Raw genomic sequence first — 23,894 nt, 5'->3', positions numbered from 1 at the left:
CACCTTCCTGACAACGCCATTTTTTTCCCAATTCTGCCCACTGTTACTTTATGAGGTTATAACTCTGGAACGCTTCAACGGATCCTAGTAATTCTGAGAATGTTATTTCTTGACATATCGTACTTCATATTAATGATAAATTTAGGACATTTTTTGTATTTATTTGTGTAACTATCAGACATTTGGGAAAAAAAATGTAAAAATTAAACTATTTTCAAACTTCATTTTTATGGCCTTAAACAAGAGAGTTACCTTATTTTTCGGACTACAAGACGCACTTTTTTCCCCCAAATGTTGGGGGAAAGTAGGAGGTGCATCTTATAATCTGAATGTAGAGCTGCGGGGAATGAGGGTGCTGCAGTGACCACATGGGCCCAATCATTTCACATGCATGCCCATCCTCCCGCCTATCATCTCTCAGCGCTGAAGCCGGCGCTGACAGGTGGGCGGGATGATGGGCGGGGGATGCGCACATAATTAGCAGCTGGCCAGCGTGATCACCCCTGGCAACTACAGCCTGGAGTGATCATGTGCGGCTGTATTCACTGCCCCCTGCGTATCGCGTTCAGCGCGGGGGGGGGCAGTGAATAAGTACGGTATACTCACCGTTCCCTGCAGCATCGCGATGTCCTCCCGTCTGCCGGCCCGCTGATCTGTGTGAGCGGTGAGCACAGGGATGACGTCATCCCTGTGCACACAGCTCCACACACATCAGCGGGCAGGCAGACAGGAGGATATCGGGATGCTGCAGGGAACAGTGAACGGCTCCACACAGGTCAGCGGCGCTGCTGCTGACACAGACAAAAGGACGAGCGATGCTGCTGTAGTGAATGGAGTATAAACGTTTATTTTTTTCTGTGCCACAGGATGCAGGACATATACCAGGATGGGGGTATATAGCAGGATGCAGGCCATATAGCAGGATGAGGGCATATACGAGGATGGCAGTATATACCAGGATGGGGGTATATAGCAGGATATGGGCATATACCAGGATGGCGCTATGTAGCAGGATGGTGGTATATACCAGGATGGCGGTATATAGCAGGATGAGGGCATATACCAGGATGGCAGTATATAGCAGGATGGGGGTATATAGCAGGATGAGGGCATATACAGTGGTACCTCGCTTAACGAAGCAGGAACTTCCTGGTCACCGCTTGTGAAAGGCAGAGCGCTGGCCAATCAGAGGCAAGCGGCTCTGCCTTTGACGTCAGCGCTCTGGCAGGAAGTTCCACCCTCGTCGTTATGGTTACCTGATACACGGCCCACACCGCAGAACAGCAAGTCCCAGGAGACCGGCGATGGAACGGAAGGTAAGGTGAGCATAATATGTGCGTGTGTGTGCGTGCTTGTGTGTGTTTGTGTGTGTTTGTGTGTGTTTGTGTGAGTTTGTGTTAGTTTGTGTGAGTTTGTACATGTTTGTGTGCGTTTGTGCATGTGTGGAATGATAGAATACCAGGGACCAGGATGGGACATTTAACACATTGTGGAACGAATTGTCAGCATTGCAATGATTTCCTATGGGAAATCTTGCTCTGCTGAACGAGTAACTTGATTAACAAGCACAGTCCCAAAACGGATTGTTCTCGTTAAGCAAGGTACCACTGTACCAGGATGGCGCTATGTAGCAGTATGGTGATATACACCAGGATGGCGGTATATAGCATGATGAGGGCATATACCAGTATGACAGTATATAGCAGGATGGGGGTATATAGCAGGATGAGGGCATATACCAGGATGGTGCTATGTAGCAGGATGGGGGCTATACCAGTTTGAGGGACATATATATACCAGTATGGGGATCATATACAAGGCAGGAGGATCATTACCAAGATGGGGTACCTTAGTAAAGAATTTGGGGACATTACCCCCCTAATAGTGTCAGCAGCAGATCCTCACCCCATAACAGTGTGTGATGACGACATTTTTTGCTTAAAATTTTGTTTTCCTATCTTCATCCTCTAAAACCAGGGTGCGTCTTATGGTCCGGTGCGTTTTATAGTCCGAAAAATACGGTATGTCACACAAAATAGTTAATAAATTACATTTCCAACACGTCCACTTTATATTAGCACTATTTTTTAAACTTATTTTTGTTAATCTTTTAACCTTTTTAACTTATTATCAGCAATTTCTGATTTTTCCCCATAACTATACAAAACATTTTTTTTAGGAACCACATCACATTTGAAGCAACATTGCAAGGCCTATGTAAAAGAAAATACCCAAAAGTGACACCAGTCTAAAAATGTAACCCCTAAAACTGCTGAAAACGACATCCAAGAAGTTTATTAACCTTTCAGGTGCTTCACAGGAACTAAAGCAATGTGGAAAGAAGAAATGAAAATGTTACTTTTTCCCATTAAAATGTTACTTTAACCCCAAATTTTGCATTTTCACAAGGGTAACAGGACAAAATGCAATTTATTATGTAACTTCTCTTAAAGTATACTGAAAATCTGTGTATGGAGGAAAACTACTGTTTGTGTGCACAACAGGACTTGGAAGGGAAGGAGCGCCATTTGTCTTTTGTCTGGAATCTATAGCAGACGACATGTTGCATTTGGAGAGCCCCTGATGTGCCTAATCAGAGGAATCCCCCAACATGTGACCAACCTTATTTTAAAAACTAGACTGCCTCAAGGAATTTATCTAGATGTGTGATGAGCACCTTAAACCCCCACAAGTGACCCAATCTTACAAACTAAACTGCTCAATAAGCTCATCTAGGGGTTCAGTGAGCATATTGTCATATTGACAGTATAAGTATCCCACAGACATTTATAACATTGGGTGATGAAGAAAGAATAATTTCAATTTTTTCACTAAAATGTTGCTTTAGACTAAAGTTTTTAATTTTTAGAACAGCTAATAAAAACAAAATGGACCATAGAGTGTGTTGTGTCCTTTTTCCTGAGTATGCCAATACCCTCTCCATGTAATCAGTAACTACTTTTGAGGTACAGTGCAAAGCTGAGAAGGGAAGCAGTGCCATATCGCAGTTCAGATTTTGTTGGAATGGTTTGCTGGTGCCATGTTATATTGGCAGATCCCCTGAGCTGCCAGAACTGCAGAAATCCACCACAAGTACCTCCATTTTACAAACTGCACCCCTGAATGAATGAATTCATCTAGTGGTGCAGTGAGTATATTGACCTACTGTATATATAAGTGTGTCACAAAATGTTATACTACTGGGCGGTGAAGAAAAAATAATTACATTTTTACCGCTAAACTGTTGCTTTAACCCCAGATTTCCATTTTCACAGGGGGAATAACTAAACAAGGGCCCCATAATGCATTATACAATTTCTCCTGCAATACCCCACTTGTGACTATACAGTACTGTTTAGCCATACAAGAGGGATTGGGCGTGAAGTAGCATCATTTGATTTTTGACGCACAGATTTTCCTAAAATAGTTGTCAGGCTCCATTTGCAATGTCTCTAAGTGCTAGAACAGCAGAAACCCTCTTAAGTGTGTCCCGATCTCACCGCCAGCGGATCCAGGAAGGCGGCGAGCGTCCGGTAGTAGAGTGGACCCACTGGACCACAGGGGGAAACTCAACCCAGTCCTTTAGCATAGGGAGGGGCTTGACTAAACATCTGCCGTGAGGCAGGATGCCAGGTGCCACTCCCAGGGCAGGTGACCGGGACTGTGGCAGCAGAGCATGCCAGCACGACAGCAGAACTGGGGGTACAGAAACTCAGAGCAAAGTCCTGAAGAGGAACAGGCAAAGTACGCACCAGCAGACATCAGGCACAAGATGCCAGCAGTAGGAACTCAGGCATGGGTCCTCAGGCACAGGTCATGGACATCGGGTCAGGCTTCAGACATTTGGCAGAGGTCATCAGACCCTGAACATCGGGTAAGACTCAAGACATCAAGCAGAGATCATCAGACACCAGACATCTGGTACAGCAGGCAAAGACGACAGCGGGGAGGTGTCAGCACAGCAGATACTTCCAGAGTTCAGGTAACTTATAAACACTACTTTATTCACGGGATACAGCAGGAATAAGGGTACATCACACAGCAGGATTTCAGGTAACACAGCAGGACTTCAAGTACATCACAAGACAGGATAACAGGGTACATCACACGGCAGGATGTCAGGGAACATCACATGGCAGCAACACAAATATATACGACACAGCACCAGGCTGGAGTCCAGGGGGATTGACAGTAACTGGATACGCTGGTCCCTGAATACACAGGTACCTGAGCATGATGAAACAATGGTTAACCGGACTACTTGCAGGATACCAGACTCAGACAGGTGACCGGACTCAGGGAGTATACTGGACTCAGGAATAAAAGACACCAATCCTTCAGGAGAAACACATACAAAGACACAAAATGCTCTGCTCCTCCTATCAGGGGGAGAAGCCTTAAAGGGGTTATTTGGCTTATTTTGACTATTTTGCCATTTCACTATTGGGCAGGAAACTAAATAGCAATTACCTACCTGCCCTGCTGTCAGCCCCACTCCCCTGGCTCAGAGCAGTCATGTGACCACTCCTAACGGGATTTTGTTGCTTCCTGTGATGTCCCGTCGATAGGGTCAGGACTTTGTTGATGGGCAACACAGCAGACTTTATGTTACTGGCCTGCTGGGTGGTTACAGTGCATGGAGTCCCCACCCCCCTTCCCCACACCCTCCCACATATCCCGTAGTGCAGTGGTCTCAAAGACTCTGCCCGTAGGCCGCATGCAGCCCCTGATGCTGCTTGCGGCGCACAAGCCCTCAGACCCCTTGCTAATCACTACCTGTGCTGGGGCCGTGCAGTCAGCACTTTATATCAAAGGACAGATTCCCGGGCGCTGCACGGATGCGAGCTTTGTATACGGCTACTGCAATGATCAGCCGCTAGCCAATCAGTGGTCAGCAGCTGATCACTGGAGAAGCTGTATACAGAGCTCGTCCCTGCGCAGCGCCCGGGAATCTGTCCTCTGATATAAAGCATGGTCAGCAGCAGCCCCTACACCAGCTGCATTCAAGAAGCAGGAAACAGGCCACCAAGCGAACGAGGATAGGTGAGAAGAATTTGTCTTCATTGTTTTTTTTGCGTGTGTTAAGAATGGCACAATAGGGGACACTACTACAAGATGGAGCATTGCTACAAGACGAGTACGAGGAAAGGGGACATTACTATAAGAAGAGAACCAGGAAAGGGGACATTACTACAAGATGAGCAGAAGGATGGGACACATTACTATATTATGGGGACAAGGATGGGGCACATAACTACGTTATATGTGCGGTGGATGTGATGTGATTGTGCTGTCACAGACGAGAAGTAGTATCACTGCTCTGTATTTCCAATGCTGGAGTGATCAGTGCTGAGCAGAATACTGATAGCCAATGAGTGTGTAGAGGGTGGGGTTGGACAGTGAGGCCGGGCAGTGCCAGCTCTGACTGTGAGGTTTGGCAACCAAGGAAAGGAAAAATTAAGTTTGCTTGAGCTGCAGGTAAACAAAGTGTCTGCAGAGAATAAAATAATAATTCAAGAGGAACAAAAGTTAGAAAACAAAAAAAAAATAATGTAGGGGTGTTTAAATGACAATACAGCACAGATTAGCTTAAAAACAATTTGGGGCTTATATTGGACAACATATTTAAATAGCTGGTGCCTCCCAGCAATAGGCTGGGGAAATCTTAGCAAGGTGCGCACATCTCCCTACAAGATTAGGAAGTGTGCACCCCTGGAGAGCAGGAAACCCTACACAACATGTGTAGAGCCTGCAGCCTAGGTGGGAGCAGAGCCGAGCATCACATGGGCATTCTCTGGGAACAACAGCCGAGACTGCACTTATACGCAGATGGCAGAGAAGAGAGAAGCAGGTACACTGCACAAGGTGCAGAGGAATGCCGGCATTCCTAGTATGCTAGCGTGACATTTGACCACGTTTTGGAAATTATACCCCCTGAGAGTTCATCTATGGGTGTAGGGATGATTTTATTTTTGGAAAATGCCCATGAAGTTAAATACAGTGAATGTTGCAGAATTAAAAGTTGCAACTAAGCTCTTGTCATATCCAGTATATTGTAGTGCCTGTATATTGTGCCCAGCCCGTGCTACTAGAGACACACACTCTGTGAATTAAGCGGGCTCTCCTCCCTAAAACAATGCTAAACATATACATGTTAACTGTGGTTTAGGCACATTGTGGTGCTCAGAAAGGAGGGGAGCATTTGGATTTGTGAGTGATGACTTTACTGGTTTTCTTTTTGGGGTAGCCATAGCACTTGTCCAGAGAGTTTATGCTGCTAGTAATGTGAAAGCCCCCTATAGTTCTGTTAACAGATGCTATTGGTGGAATTTTGGGGAACAGAACATTTTGGATACTGCCATGCCACAGGTGAGACAGGAGTTCAAAGTGACTCCATCTGCCTTGTTACAGTGAATTTCCTGTTGCGAATTTTTTCTGAATCACATTTTTTCAGCGATTTACAGATAATCTCACATGCAAGCACTCAGCATGTAGCGCAGCAGAAATGTGAGCCACGCCATACTGTGATCTTTGGGAGGCAGAATGAACAAATCAACAGCAGTTTACAAATTGACTTTCTTACTATTTATTATGCCGTCCCCTTGCGGTATAAATGATTAGGCATATTTATTCCTCTGGTCAGTACGATTACAAATTGATATAGTGCAGCACCCTGGGATATGCTACCCCAGTAATCTGCAGGATCCTAAGGCTTTCTGGAACACCCTATGCTGACAACCCACACCTCACACACAGGTAGGGGCACATTCCATGAGACCTGGGCGCAGCATGTAGAGGGTTAACAGTGGTCAGGTGTGAGAACCAATCCCTTAGCTGTTAGCCTGGGAAAGGGGTGTGGCTTGTGGGAAGCAACAGGTGTTGCTAGGCAGAGTTGGCAAAGAGGAAAAACGACAGTTGAAGGAGTGACAGTTGAAAGGAGCCAGTGAGTGAGAGGGGTGTGAGGATTGTGAGGAGACCCCCAAAAGGCGACTAGGAGGTAGTAGCCTGAGGGTAGATAGATCCCAGGCACTACGCACGAGGGGGTACTGGACCCCAGAGTAGACAACAGCTCCAAGCGGTCTGCTGATCCAGCCGTGTGTGGTGACTTCCAGGGTACCACACCACCCATAGGCTCAGAGACACAGCTTCATATATAGGACCCGGGAGAGGGCACAGAGAAGTAGCCTACCCCACAAGGGATCGCGAGGCCTGTCATACTGGGCCCGGAAAGACAAAGGAGCGGAGCGCCGCAGCTCACCGACAGCTTCAGGCAAGGGGACCATCAGCTCTGCATGTGCACGGAGGGCTCAACTGGGACTCACGTCAGCACTGGGACAAAGGAAAGTCAGTTGACCAGCCGTGCCAAACTGCACGTGCAACATCTAATGAGTAAATTACCAGTTAATCTGCAAGAACTGTGTCGTGTTTATTACTGGCGCACCACAAGGCGCAGCACACCTACATGGGACTTAAGCCCCTACTGGCGGAGGGTGCGAACACACTTGCTGCTATACCATCTGTCCCTAAAACCACAGCAGCGGCAGGACATCTTATTACCGCAACCCGCCAGTGGCGTCACAAGTGACATACAAAATAACCCTGTTAACGAGCGCCCCCCCCCCCAGGTAACGGAACCGGGCACGGCCACCTGTGACGGCGATCCCCATTATCCACCACCTGGAACCGAGTATCCCAAGGGCCTGGGGTGTGGCAGCGCTCTACAAATTGGCGTCACGAACAGGATGCAAACTAGGCCCAGCAACCCTGGATGCAGTGTGCCTAAAACTGTTTAAAATTGTATATAGACTTTTGTCGCCATTTTGCCTCAGTAAAAACTACTGCGCCATCCCTCTGGCTGTAAAAGAGCGCAAAGTTTGAAAAAGTGCGCAGGAAAACCTGTCTCCGCCCCCCCACAGAGAATCTGCAGAGAAGCCAAGCACCGAGCAGTAGCCTGACTTCAGGAGCTCCTGAGCCGCTCAGGATCCCCATAGAGAAGGTTGCTGAAATTAACCAAGGTGGCACCGATCATGCCGCTCATGCTACCCTAACCTCCCAGGCGCGACCTGGATGTCCCAGTACAATGGCAAATCGGATACATTAGCCGGGTTTAAAAAGAAAATAACTACTTCAATGGACATGTATCCCTTAACCGGCAAGCAAAGGGCATCCATTATACTGGGTCAGCTTAAAGGGGCAGCAGAGCTAGAAGCAGAAACTTGGTCAGACGCTGAACGCGAGTCAGTAACCACCATCTTTGACAAATTGAAACTTGCATTTGAGACCCGCACTGAGGCGGAACTGCGGATGGAGTTCTACAACTGCAGGCAGAAACCGCAGGATAACATAGGGACTATGCCCTGAGACTCCAAGCAGCAATAAGGACATTAAAACATGTGGATCCTCTCAGTGCCAGGGAGGAAAACCGGATGCTAACGGAGCAGTTCATACAGGGCCTGTTGTCATCAGGGGACCGCAAGCAATTGCGCCTGTGGTCCCTTGAACATGCTGATGCGGACTTTGCAACACTATCAAGGCGTTGCAGCCCCTGGCAACCTCGGACTCTACCCTGACGGTGCTACCTGCCAGAGTCCCTTCCTTGGAAGTGGAACCTGCCTCCTCTACTCCAGCAAAGACCAATGGGCAGGTTGCGACCCCTAGTGCACCAGAGGACCTGCGTTCCCAAGTGCAGCGACTCAGCGAGGACGTAGCAAAGATCCTCAAAGTCATGCAGCTTGGTCTAGAGCCCAAGCCACCAGACAGAATCCTGCTTGCTGACTGCCCTGAGGACGTCCCGTGGATGAGGAACCGGAGGAGTCCCCCACTGCGAGGAAGACCCACCGATCGCTATTGTTCTTCAGGACAACCCATCTTCCGGCATTGCGGTAAAACAGGCCATCTTGCAAGAAGGTGTCCTTTAAATATGCAACCCCTGGGCACAAGGGCCAATCCCCAGGTGTAAGTCGACAAGGCCCAATGGAATGGCGTGACCGGTATGTGGGAGCATGTCCGATTCTGTCCATTACCTTGGATGGGATCCCCACTTCTGCATTGTTGGACACCGGTTCACAGATAACCACCATTCCCTATGAGCTGTACTGCCGATTCTGGTGTGATGAAGAACTCACCCGACCTGATCCAAGCCTCACCATATATGCTGTAAACGGGTTACCGGTAGAGCAGATAGGATATAAAGAAGTAACCATAAAGGGGTCAGGGATTGATTGTTGTTAAAACTGATGCACATGATAGAAATCCCCATGTGATCCTAGGTACCAATGTCATCGAAAATTGTTTGGGAGAAGTATTGTTCTTGCTCCAACAGATCGCCAAGACTGCCGATGCCAGGCAGCAGAGGGTCCTGCAGAAGGAGATTAAACTCCTCTTGCTAAAACAACAGGTAAACCAGTCTGGTGGAGAACTGGGTAGTGTGCGGGTAATGGATTCTAACCCCATTGTATTACCTCCAAGAAGTGAAATGATGGTGTGGTGTCGGGCATCCATAGGTCCTAGAGGGCGAGATTACCAAGCAGTGGTAGAGCCCGTGTACTCACGGGACTGGGGGGGTAGTCAATGAACACAAAGGGAGAGTTACTGTACGTATATTAAATTGTGGGGACGAGGAAGCCAAATTGCCCAGATACGCTACCATTGGTAAATTGTTTACCGTCACTGAAAATGCCATTCAAGCAGCAGAACCACTTGCCCCAACAGACCTGGCAGATGAGCAATTAGCAAATTGGTGCCAGGAACTCCATGTTGGTACCGACGCCACGCCTTCTTACCAGAAACAAGGCGTATACCGGGTTGTGCAGGAATATGAACCAGTCTTCAGTAAGCATCCATTGGATTTCGGGAGAATTAAAGGGGTACAACACCATATCCCCACTGGGAACCATCCTCCCATCAGAGAGCGATACAGACCTGTACCGCCAAAACACTATCAGAGGGCCAAAGAAATGCTACATGACATGAAGGAGGCTGGGGGTTATCTGAGATAGTTGTAGCCCTTGGGCAGCTCCACTAGTCTTAGTGAGAAGAAAAGATGGCACCATGTGGATGTGTGTAGATTACAGGCAGATAAATCGCATTACACATAAGGATGCTTACCCATTACCCCGCATAGAAGAGTCACTAGCTGCACTCAAGACTGCTAACTACTTTTCCACCTTAGATCTTACTAGTGGGTAGTGGCAGGTCTCTGTAGCAGAGGAAGACCGGGAGAAGACTGCGTTTGCCACCCCGATGGGCCTGTGCGAGTTCAACAGTATGCCGTTTGGACTCTGTAACGCACCTGGAACCTTCCAGCGCCTAATGGACTGTTGTCTGGGGCATCTGAACTTTGAAACTGTACTACTTTATTTAGATGACGTCATTGTGTTCTCCAAGTCCTACGAAGACCATCTGGAACATCTGGCAGCGGTGTTTGAAGCACTATCCAAGTACGGCATGAAGCTGAAACCATCCAAGTGCCATCTACTTAAACCCAAAGTTCAGTATCTGGGACACGTAGTCAGTGCTGAGGGAGTCGCGCCAGATCCAGACAAGATAACAGTCATCAAGAGCTGGCCAAGACCAACTACTATCAAAGAGGCACGTCAGTTCCTAGGCCTGGTAGGATACTAGCGAAGATTTATCAAAGGTTACACCAAGATGGCTGCCCCCTTGCAAGACCTCCTGGTTGGTCAACCCAAGAAAGGCAAGAAGTCTGATCCTCCATTCGAATGGGGCGAAAAAGAAGAAAAGTTCCTTTAAACAAATGAAGTGGGCTCTGACGGGGGAAGAAATTCTTGCTTACCCAGACTACAACTTACCCTTTGTGCTGTACACAGACGCCAGCAACGTGGGATTAGGAGCAGTGTTGTCACAGGTCCAGAATGGGAGAGAGCGAGTAATTTCCTATGCTAGCAGGAAACTTCGGCCTACTGAGAGAAATCCGGAAAATTACAGCTCCTTCAAGTTGGAGTTGCTGGCTATGGTCTGGGCTATCACTGAGAGGTTCAAGCACTATCTAGCAGCCACTACGTTTACAGTCTTCACTGACAATAATCCTCTTACCCATCTAGACACAGTAAAGTTGGGCGCATTAGAACAACGCTGGGCAGCTCGATTATCCAACTATGACTTTACCGTCAAGTACAGAGCTGGACGTAAGAACGCAAAAGCAGATGCTCTGTCAAGAATGCCCCATTTGCAAGAAGAGGGGGAAGACATAGATGAGCTAGAAGAGATAGAGTTACCTGCCTTCCATCGCAAGAGAACATGCCAATGTCTACAAACTGGTTCTAGGGCACAAGAGGCAACCTTGAAACCTTTATCACATTTTAGTTGGAAAGAGACACAGGACAGTGATCCCGCTGTCAGCTTAATCAAGAGACTGGTAAGCCAAACTGATTCTCGTCTTGCACCAGAGGCTCCACAAGAAGCCCAACATCTGTGGAAGAATAGGAATAAGTTGTTTATCCACCGGGGAACACTCTGTAGACGATTCATCAATCCAAAAATTCACGAGATGAGGTGGCAAGTGATAATACCAAAAAGAGACGTCCCAATAGTGTTAGAAGCATACCACAATGACGCCGGACACTTCGGTTGGAAAAAACTTGAGATATTACTCCGTGAAAGATTCTACTTGGTTGGATGAGATCTTCTATTGAAAACTGGTGTAGAAATTGTGGTCCATGTGCTTTAAGAAGAAAAGACAGAGATAGTCAAAGTGCACCACTGCAACCTATTGTTACCAAACAACCTCTAGAACTAGTCGCTTTAGACCATGTGAAGTTAACACCGAGTACCAAAGGTTATACTTATGCCCTTACCATTGTAGACCACTATTCAAGATTCCTCTTAGTAGTACCAGTCAAGGACCTAACAGCAGAAACAGCAGCAAAAGCGTTTCAAGCCTACTTTTGCAGACCTCATGGTTATCCAGAGCAAGTAATTGCAGATCAAGGACCAGCGTTTGAAGCAGAAGTTTTTCAAGAGTTCTGTAATATGTATGGTTGTAAAAAGATTCGTACAACATCCTATCGCCCTCAAGGAAATGGAATGTGTGAGAAAATGAATCAGATCGCCATTGATATGCTAAAGACGCTACCACTGGAAGATAGGAGCAAATGGCCAGAAAAATTGCCTGACCTAGTGGATATGTATAACAACATCTCCGTAGGGTCTACAAACTTCGCCCCAGCTTATCTTATGCGAGCAAGACTAGGAAGATTACCCTACGACTTAGACATGGGAGTCCTAAACCCTGAAGACCATCCACAAAGTGATTGGAATACAGCTCGTCAAGCTCAATACAAGAAGGTTCAAGAATGTGTTGAAAGGAATTTAGACCAAAGTAGGGAAAAACAAGAAAGAGATAACAAAAACGCAAAAGCTGTACCATTGACACCTGGAGAAAGGGTACTAAAAAGAAAAAGAAGACTTCACAAACTTGATGATCAATGGGAAGAAGAACCTTACATTGTCCAAACATCTAACTTTGACAACAAAAAAGTCTGTATTATTAGCAAAGATGAAGGAAAAACATCAACAGCTGTTTCTAGAGACCATTTAAAGAAATGCCCAGAACAGTTAGCACCAAAAGAAAATACAGAAAGAATTGTAAATCTACCTCAACCTGAGCCAAAGAAGAAAATAATCCATGCTGTATTAGGAGATTTCCCAGAAGATTGGACGCAATACAATGGAGCCATAGTCATACCTTGTATCACCTTTCCACAAGTACCAGAAGAACCTGTACCAAGACAAGAAGAACGTCTACCAGTACAAGAACCAGAAGAAATCTCAGGGGAAGTTGAACCAGAACGTTCTGCAAACATTGACCTTGTCAATCCTACAGTAAGGGTAAGAACACGTAGATACTTACGAAGTCAACCTACCATACCAAGTGTAGTATAAAACACAGACAACATTGACACACCAGAGTTGCGTAGGTCAAACAGAAGCAACATTGGTCATCCCCCATCCAGACTAGGAGAGTGGGAATACTACTAAAGATGGTCATTAAATACATATTAACTGTATGTAAAATGTAAATAATGTATATTAAGCATGTTGACCCTACAGAGACTGACCTGTATGGACTTTTGGGTCACTAACAACTATTCGTAATATTTAAGAACTGTGCCTCCTTTTGGGAAGAATCCAGGTTTTTCCCCATCCTTTGTTTTTATGGACCTAAGCCACAGGACTGGCGTGGCATAAAAATATTTGTATATAGTTGTACTAACCTGTTACAAATGTATATTTGTTATTTATTGCGGTTTTAAAAATAATATATATTTTGCAGATTTTCTTGTTTTGCAGCCCGCGGACGTGCTGGTCTTAATCAAGGGGGAATGCAGCACCCTGGGATATGCTACCCCAGTGATCTGCAGGATCCTAAGGCTTTCTGGAACACCCTATGCTGACAACCCACACCTCACACACAGGTAGGGGCACATTCCCTGAGACCTGGGCGCAGCATGTAGAGGGTTAACAGTGGTCAGGTGTGAGAACCAATCCCTTAGCTGTTAGCCTGGGAAAGGGGTGTGGCTTGTGGGAAGCAACAGGTGTTGCTAGGCAGAGATGAAAAACGACAGTTGAAGGAGTGATAGTTGAAAGGAGCCAGTGAGTGAGAAGGGTGTGAGGATTGTGAGGAGACCCCCAAAAGGTGACTAGGAGGTAGTAGCCTGAGGGTAGATAGATCCCAGGCACTACGCACGAGGGGGTACTGGACCCCAGAGTAGACAACAGCTCCAAGCGGTCTGCTGATCCAGCCGTGTGTGGTGACTTCCAGGGTACCACACCACCCACAGGCTCAGAGACACAGCTTCATATATAGGACCCGGGAGAGGGCACAGAGAAGTAGCCTACCCCACAAGGGACCACGAGGCCTGTCATACTGGGCCCGGAAAGACAAAGGCGCGGAGCGCCACAGGTCACCGACAGCTTCAGGCAAGGGGACCATCAGCTCTGCATGTGCACGGAGGGCTCAACTGGGACTCACGTCAGCACTGGGACAAAGGAAAGTCAGTTGACCAGCCGTACCAAACTGCACTTGCAACATCTAGTGAGTAAATTACCAGTTAATCTGCAAGAACTGTGTTGTGTCTATTCCTGGTGCACCACAAGGCGCAGCACACCTACATGGGACTTAAGCCCCTACTGGCGGAGGGTGCGAACACACTTGCTGCTATACCATCTGTCCCTAAAACCACAGCAGCGGCGGGACATATTACCGCAACCCGCCAGTGGCGTCACAAGTGACATACAAAATAACCCTGTTAACGAGCGTCCCCCCAGGTAACGGAACCGGGCACGACCACCTGTGACGGCGATCCCCATTATCCATCACCCGGAACAGAGTATCCCAAGGGCCTGGGGTGTGGCAGCGCTCTACAATAGTATTTTTAATTTTTAATTATCACACTAAAAATGCCTTTTTTTTTTTTTTACAAAATAAGGGTTTTTGCATCACTGAATTTTTAAGGCTATAGTTTTTTTTTATATTTCTGCCGATAGTTATATAAGGACTTGTTTTTTGCGGAATGAGTTGGAGTCTTTATTGGTACCATTTTGGCCACAATGTTTTTTGATTGCTTTCTATTCCACTTTTTGTGAAACAGAATTAAAAAGAAACAGCAATTCTGGAAAAAAAATTCTACACCATTCACCATGTTGGAAAATTGATAAGACTGCTTTATTCTTTAGGTATGTTTGATTACAGCGATACCACATTTATATTGGGGTTTTTTTTACGGTTTGCTGCTTTTACACCATAACAACAATTAAGAAAAAAATATTGGGTTTTGCATTGCTGTATTCTGAGAGCTTTAGCTTTTTTATTTCTTCTCTGATGAAGCTGTATGGTAGCTTGGTTTTTGCAGGTCAAGATGATGTTTTAAGATATACCATTTTTATTGACATGTGACTTTTTGATTGAGTTTTATTAAACTTTTTTGGCGATATAATGAAAAAGCATCTTTTTTCGTTATTTTTTATGGGGTTAACTTAAGGGATTAAATAGTGTTATAGATTTTATAGATTGGGTTGTTCTGGATGTGGCAATACCAAATACATAAATAAATGTATTTACATAAATACATAAATATTGTATTTATTGGTATCATATATTTTCACTTTTTCTGGTCTTTATTTTGTGAGGTTTTAAAAATATTTTTACAAATTTATTTTTACTTTTTTACAGTTTTTCCATTCCTTCCATACATTTTACTTGTATGGGGAACAGTTACAATTAGATTTATATTGTGCCACGCCCAATAAAGTGGAGTCTTAGGTGAATGAATACAAAGTAAGTCACCTAAGGATATATTCAGACATTGCTGCTGCAGGGTGATACTTGTCTCAAGGCCATAAATTGGGGAGCAAAAAGCATGTGTACATTTCTTGAACACATCTGCTGTTTTTGAAGACACCTTTATACATCACATAAAGAGATCTCATATCTAGGAGATATTTCCCTGAGTTGGTACAAAGACAAATATCATACTTTGTATATTATTTATCAAAACACAAAGAATGTCTCTCTTTTTTAATTTGATCTGCCTTGTTTAAAACTAGAGATAAAAATAAGATGGTGTTACGGGATCCGGTGCACAAGACTAGTTAATAACAAGCAAGCCAATCATTCTTTTTTTGCTTTGATTGTTATTCCAGTAGCATTTCTTTATGAATCAGTTTTGGAACCTACCAGTCAACAAAGCTTACATACACACAGTGATTCATAAGTTGTTTGCATTAGAACATTTAATTTTGTGTGTTGCAAGTCACTGTATAAAATATTACGTTTTCATGTTGAGAAGTGAAAAAGGTGAAATGGAAATTACTATACACTGTGTGCAGAATTATTAGGCAAATGAGTATTTTGATCACATGATCATTTTTATACATGTTGTCCTACTCCAAGCTGTATAGGCTTGAGAGCCAACTACCAATTAAGTAAATCAGGTGATGTGCATCTCTGTAATGAGGAGGGGTGTAGTATAATGACATCAACACCCTATATAAGGTGTGCTTAATTATTAGGCAACTTCCTTTCCTTTGGCAAAATGGGTCAGAAGAGAGATTTGACGGGCTCTGAAAAGTCCAAAATTGTGAGATGTCCCACAGAGGAATGCAGCAGTCTTGAAATTGCCAAACGTTTGAAGCGTGATCACCGAACAATCAAGCGTTTCATGGAAAATAGCCAAGAGGGTCTCAAGAAGCGTGTTGGGCAAAAAAGGCGCAAAATAACTGCCCATGAATTGAGGAAAATCAAGCGTGAAGCTGCCAAGATGCCATTTGCCACCAGTTTGGCCATATTTCAGAGCTGCAACGTTACTGGAGTATCAAAAAGCACAAGGTGTGCCATACTCAGGGACATGGCCAAGGTAAAGAAGGCTGAAAAACGACCACCTTTGAACAAGAAACATAAGATAAATCGTCAAGACTGGGCCAAGAAATATCTTAAGAATGATTTTTCAAAGATTTTATGGAATGATGAAATGAGAGTGACTCTTGATGGGCCAAATGGATGGGCCAGAGGCTGTATCAGTAAAGGGCAGAGAGCTCCAATCCGACTCAGATGCCAGCAAGGTGGAGGTGGGGTACTGGTATGGGCTGGTATCATCAAAGATGAACTTGTGGGACCTTTTCGGGTTGAGGATGGAGAGAAGCTCAACTCCTAGACCTACTGCCAGTTTCTGGAAGACAACTTCTTCAGGAAGAAGTCGGTATCGTTCAAGAAAAACATAATTTTCATGCAGGACAATGCTCCCTCACATGCATCCAACTGCTCCACAGTGTGGCTGGCCAGTAAAGGTCTAAAAGATGAAAAAATAATGATATGGCCCCCTTGTTCACCTGATCTGAACCCCATAGAGATCCTGTAGCCCCTCATAAAATATAAGATCTACAGGGAGGGAAAACAGTACACCTCTTGGAACAGTGTCTGGGAGGCTGTGGTTGGCTGCTGCACGCAATGTTGATCGTAAACAGATAAAGGAACTGACAGAATCTATGGATGGTAGGCTGTTGAGTGTCAACATAAAGAAAGTGACTATATTGGTCACTAATTTTTGGGGGGTTTGTTTTTGCATGTCAGAAATGTTTAATTCTAAATTTTGTGCAGTTATATTGGTTTACCTAGTGAAAATAAACAAGTGAGATGGGAATATATTTGGTTTTTATTAAGTTGCCTAATAATTCTGCACAGTAATGGTTACCTGCACAAACAGATATCCTCCTAAGATAGCCAAATCTAAAAAGAACCCCACTCAAACTTCCAAAAATATTAAGCTTTGATATTTATGAGTCTTTCGGGTTGATTGAGAACATAGTTGTTGATCAATAATAAAAAAAATCCTCTAAAATACAACTTGCCTAATAATTATGCACACAGTGTATATTGTCCTGTCAATATTGTATATTATTTTGTCAAATTGTGGATCTTTTATAATATGGCATGGAGAGAGAGGTTAGGGTTAACTTATGTGTGATTTCCATCACAAAAGTTGTTTTCTGTAATGTAAATAGGTTAAATACTTGAAACATTATTGCATCAATGTTACCCCAATTAAACTATACACCCCCTGAGACAACAAGTTTGCGACTGAGGTTGAACCATCACAACTCCTTTAAACGGTTCCCTGATATACTATACACCTCAATTCTTGATACGATTATCTCTGATCCTACACCCACCTCTATCACAACAGACCTCAAATCCACACACAGAAGCTGGTGTGTTACTAAACTCAGAGGATTTTAAGCAATTTCTAATGCATGAGTAGGCAAACTACTGGAGTGCCAATTTGAAACATCAAAGGATAACAACAGTTTCTTTTTTAAGAAAAATCTAGAACTATGTGTACAAAAATTCATTGATCTCACATAAAAGATCTCAATATGAAATTCAAGTTATCCAATTTGTGGTAGATCGGCTCACTTAGCTCCTTTATGAGATAGACAGAGGAATTCTTCCATTTAAATCTTCAACTGGTTAATTAGCTCTTCATGAATCAAACCAGAATAAAACAAGAAGCATCGGCCATGTGAGGAGGTATTGGAACTGCAACATTCCATATTGAGGAAACTAACCTTGTCCAAAGTATATGCTGAGATTACATACAAATATGTGTATGGACTTGTGAAGGTTAATCTTAACCCTCTTGGAACTGAAATATAGTCTTAAAAAGTTTTCTTGATGTGGAATTTGCACATTGACTAAACATCAGTCAGAACCTTTATTAAAATCTGAAGAATCTCTATTTTGAATATCATGCCTTATAAAGATTTGGATCCTATGTCTAGAAAGCGGCTGATACAAAAAACTCTTCAGAGATGAGGTCCTTCATGTAATAATTGGGGTACTCATACATTTATATGTTCATTGCCATTTTCTCCTCACATGTTAACTGTGATTTTTTTCAACTATTGGTACTATGACATATTATAAACAGGAGAAATGCGTCGGGTGAAAATTACTAATCCGGTGTCTGTTGTATATCTTAATAATCAATGTCATGTAAATATTATTATAACTTCAGAGACATTTGGTCTGGATGTGTACGTTCTGTGTACTCTTAATTTTGCCATTTTGGATTTATGGAAAGCTTTAAAATATAGACACACCTGGACCAAATCCACTCCAATCACACTGTATATCCCTTTATATTGAAAGTTGATTGGCGTAGTGATATATTTACCCCATATTTTGGGGCATATCACTGGTCTCTCTACTGTATTACCAGCTGGAGTCTTTCATATTGGTTGTATGTCATTGTCTATCTGTATATCCTTAAGTGTCTATATGTATTTTTTTTTTTTTTTTTAAATTGTACAATAAAGACTTAATATTTTAGAAGTGACTTTTTCTGTGAAATATTAACCAGAATAAAACAAACAGCTTTTCTGGCATAAAGAAAACAAATAGCGCTCAACAGTCCATATAACTACGGGGTCCACCCACTCAGGAACAGGATCCAGCTCTTTACAGTGTGAGCACGGCTCTGGAGGTCTGCTCACCTCCAGATACACAGAACACTGAGTGAGTCCAGAGACCTTCATTTTACCTGCTGGATGACACCCTAGGGTGGAGATGTGAACAGCCATACCACCCATCTCTCATTAAGGAATAACGTTTGGAACTCCATTCTATGTCTGAACTGGGTGCAAAAAACCTAAAAAACATCACTATGGGGAGATAAGGTATGCACACCAGTGACTATGGAAGGGGAATACATGGAATAGCAGAAACTGCTGTGTGAATACTGACATGAAAAATTCAATAGCTATTTGTAAGAATGAAATGTGAAAAATGGAACCTGCATTACTGCCATGAATATATGAATAAAGAGAAATTTAGCTACTGAATTGATCAATGCAGAAGAGCCCCAACACTACGCCAAAGTATTTCTCTACGTTGGGGTCCCTAGCTTGTGTGTGTCCTCTCATGCAGTTAAAAAACTTACCGTGTATGGGACGCTGAGACCCAGGCTATATATGCGTATAATGTGGATTGGCAATAGGTGTGTATGGGGAGGGTTCACAAACGAAAAACTACTAACATTAAGGAATAACGTTTGGAACTCCATTCTATGTCTGAACTGGGTGCAAAAAACCTAAAAAACATCACTATGGGGAGATAAGGTATGCACACCAGTGACTATGGAAGGGGAATACATGGAATAGCAGAAACTGCTGTGTGAATACTGACATGAAAAATTCAATAGCTATTTGTAAGAATGAAATGTGAAAAATGGAACCTGCATTACTGCCATGAATATATGAATAAAGAGAAATTTAGCTACTGAATTGATCAATGCAGAAGAGCCCCAACACTACGCCAAAGTATTTCTCTACGTTGGGGTCCCTAGCTTGTGTGTGTCCTCTCATGCAGTTAAAAAACTTACCGTGTATGGGACGCTGAGACCCAGGCTATATATGCGTATAATGTGGATTGGCAATAGGTGTGTATGGGGAGGGTTCACAAACGAAAAACTACTAACATTAAGGAATAACGTTTGGAACTCCATTCTATGTCTGAACTGGGTGCAAAAAACCTAAAAAACATCACTATGGGGAGATAAGGTATGCACACCAGTGACTATGGAAGGGGAATACATGGAATAGCAGAAACTGCTGTGTGAATACTGACATGAAAAATTCAATAGCTATTTGTAAGAATGAAATGTGAAAAATGGAACCTGCATTACTGCCATGAATATATGAATAAAGAGAAATTTAGCTACTGAATTGATCAATGCAGAAGAGCCCCAACACTACGCCAAAGTATTTCTCTACGTTGGGGTCCCTAGCTTGTGTGTGTCCTCTCATGCAGTTAAAAAACTTACCGTGTATGGGACGCTGAGACCCAGGCTATATATGCGTATAATGTGGATTGGCAATAGGTGTGTATGGGGAGGGTTCACAAACGAAAAACTACTAACATTAAGGAATAACGTTTGGAACTCCATTCTATGTCTGAACTGGGTGCAAAAAACCTAAAAAACATCACTATGGGGAGATAAGGTATGCACACCAGTGACTATGGAAGGGGAATACATGGAATAGCAGAAACTGCTGTGTGAATACTGACATGAAAAATTCAATAGCTATTTGTAAGAATGAAATGTGAAAAATGGAACCTGCATTACTGCCATGAATATATGAATAAAGAGAAATTTAGCTACTGAATTGATCAATGCAGAAGAGCCCCAACACTACGCCAAAGTATTTCTCTACGTTGGGGTCCCTAGCTTGTGTGTGTCCTCTCATGCAGTTAAAAAACTTACCGTGTATGGGACGCTGAGACCCAGGCTATATATGCGTATAATGTGGATTGGCAATAGGTGTGTATGGGGAGGGTTCACAAACGAAAAACTACTAACATTAAGGAATAACGTTTGGAACTCCATTCTATGTCTGAACTGGGTGCAAAAAACCTAAAAAACATCACTATGGGGAGATAAGGTATGCACACCAGTGACTATGGAAGGGGAATACATGGAATAGCAGAAACTGCTGTGTGAATACTGACATGAAAAATTCAATAGCTATTTGTAAGAATGAAATGTGAAAAATGGAACCTGCATTACTGCCATGAATATATGAATAAAGAGAAATTTAGCTACTGAATTGATCAATGCAGAAGAGCCCCAACACTACGCCAAAGTATTTCTCTACGTTGGGGTCCCTAGCTTGTGTGTGTCCTCTCATGCAGTTAAAAAACTTACCGTGTATGGGACGCTGAGACCCAGGCTATATATGCGTATAATGTGGATTGGCAATAGGTGTGTATGGGGAGGGTTCACAAACGAAAAACTACTAACATTAAGGAATAACGTTTGGAACTCCATTCTATGTCTGAACTGGGTGCAAAAAACCTAAAAAACATCACTATGGGGAGATAAGGTATGCACACCAGTGACTATGGAAGGGGAATACATGGAATAGCAGAAACTGCTGTGTGAATACTGACATGAAAAATTCAATAGCTATTTGTAAGAATGAAATGTGAAAAATGGAACCTGCATTACTGCCATGAATATATGAATAAAGAGAAATTTAGCTACTGAATTGATCAATGCAGAAGAGCCCCAACACTACGCCAAAGTATTTCTCTACGTTGGGGTCCCTAGCTTGTGTGTGTCCTCTCATGCAGTTAAAAAACTTACCGTGTATGGGACGCTGAGACCCAGGCTATATATGCGTATAATGTGGATTGGCAATAGGTGTGTATGGGGAGGGTTCACAAACGAAAAACTACTAACATTAAGGAATAACGTTTGGAACTCCATTCTATGTCTGAACTGGGTGCAAAAAACCTAAAAAACATCACTATGGGGAGATAAGGTATGCACACCAGTGACTATGGAAGGGGAATACATGGAATAGCAGAAACTGCTGTGTGAATACTGACATGAAAAATTCAATAGCTATTTGTAAGAATGAAATGTGAAAAATGGAACCTGCATTACTGCCATGAATATATGAATAAAGAGAAATTTAGCTACTGAATTGATCAATGCAGAAGAGCCCCAACACTACGCCAAAGTATTTCTCTACGTTGGGGTCCCTAGCTTGTGTGTGTCCTCTCATGCAGTTAAAAAACTTACCGTGTATGGGACGCTGAGACCCAGGCTATATATGCGTATAATGTGGATTGGCAATAGGTGTGTATGGGGAGGGTTCACAAACGAAAAACTACTAACATTAAGGAATAACGTTTGGAACTCCATTCTATGTCTGAACTGGGTGCAAAAAACCTAAAAAACATCACTATGGGGAGATAAGGTATGCACACCAGTGACTATGGAAGGGGAATACATGGAATAGCAGAAACTGCTGTGTGAATACTGACATGAAAAATTCAATAGCTATTTGTAAGAATGAAATGTGAAAAATGGAACCTGCATTACTGCCATGAATATATGAATAAAGAGAAATTTAGCTACTGAATTGATCAATGCAGAAGAGCCCCAACACTACGCCAAAGTATTTCTCTACGTTGGGGTCCCTAGCTTGTGTGTGTCCTCTCATGCAGTTAAAAAACTTACCGTGTATGGGACGCTGAGACCCAGGCTATATATGCGTATAATGTGGATTGGCAATAGGTGTGTATGGGGAGGGTTCACAAACGAAAAACTACTAACATTAAGGAATAACGTTTGGAACTCCATTCTATGTCTGAACTGGGTGCAAAAAACCTAAAAAACATCACTATGGGGAGATAAGGTATGCACACCAGTGACTATGGAAGGGGAATACATGGAATAGCAGAAACTGCTGTGTGAATACTGACATGAAAAATTCAATAGCTATTTGTAAGAATGAAATGTGAAAAATGGAACCTGCATTACTGCCATGAATATATGAATAAAGAGAAATTTAGCTACTGAATTGATCAATGCAGAAGAGCCCCAACACTACGCCAAAGTATTTCTCTACGTTGGGGTCCCTAGCTTGTGTGTGTCCTCTCATGCAGTTAAAAAACTTACCGTGTATGGGACGCTGAGACCCAGGCTATATATGCGTATAATGTGGATTGGCAATAGGTGTGTATGGGGAGGGTTCACAAACGAAAAACTACTAACATTAAGGAATAACGTTTGGAACTCCATTCTATGTCTGAACTGGGTGCAAAAAACCTAAAAAACATCACTATGGGGAGATAAGGTATGCACACCAGTGACTATGGAAGGGGAATACATGGAATAGCAGAAACTGCTGTGTGAATACTGACATGAAAAATTCAATAGCTATTTGTAAGAATGAAATGTGAAAAATGGAACCTGCATTACTGCCATGAATATATGAATAAAGAGAAATTTAGCTACTGAATTGATCAATGCAGAAGAGCCCCAACACTACGCCAAAGTATTTCTCTACGTTGGGGTCCCTAGCTTGTGTGTGTCCTCTCATGCAGTTAAAAAACTTACCGTGTATGGGACGCTGAGACCCAGGCTATATATGCGTATAATGTGGATTGGCAATAGGTGTGTATGGGGAGGGTTCACAAACGAAAAACTACTAACATTAAGGAATAACGTTTGGAACTCCATTCTATGTCTGAACTGGGTGCAAAAAACCTAAAAAACATCACTATGGGGAGATAAGGTATGCACACCAGTGACTATGGAAGGGGAATACATGGAATAGCAGAAACTGCTGTGTGAATACTGACATGAAAAATTCAATAGCTATTTGTAAGAATGAAATGTGAAAAATGGAACCTGCATTACTGCCATGAATATATGAATAAAGAGAAATTTAGCTACTGAATTGATCAATGCAGAAGAGCCCCAACACTACGCCAAAGTATTTCTCTACGTTGGGGTCCCTAGCTTGTGTGTGTCCTCTCATGCAGTTAAAAAACTTACCGTGTATGGGACGCTGAGACCCAGGCT

The 23,894-nt window shown here is 43.3% G+C and overlaps 1 protein-coding gene across 3 annotated transcripts in view; it reads right to left on the bottom strand.

Annotated features, from left to right (window-relative positions):
• Positions 1-23,894, bottom strand: part of ACOXL (acyl-CoA oxidase like) — a 483,610-nt gene that overhangs the window by 118,670 nt on the left and 341,046 nt on the right. The window lies entirely within an intron of this gene.

This window comes from Anomaloglossus baeobatrachus, chromosome 3 (genome assembly GCF_048569485.1).
Source record: "Anomaloglossus baeobatrachus isolate aAnoBae1 chromosome 3, aAnoBae1.hap1, whole genome shotgun sequence".
NCBI classification, from domain to species: domain Eukaryota; kingdom Metazoa; phylum Chordata; class Amphibia; order Anura; family Aromobatidae; genus Anomaloglossus; species Anomaloglossus baeobatrachus.
This window is presented reverse-complemented; position numbering and strand designations above follow the sequence as displayed.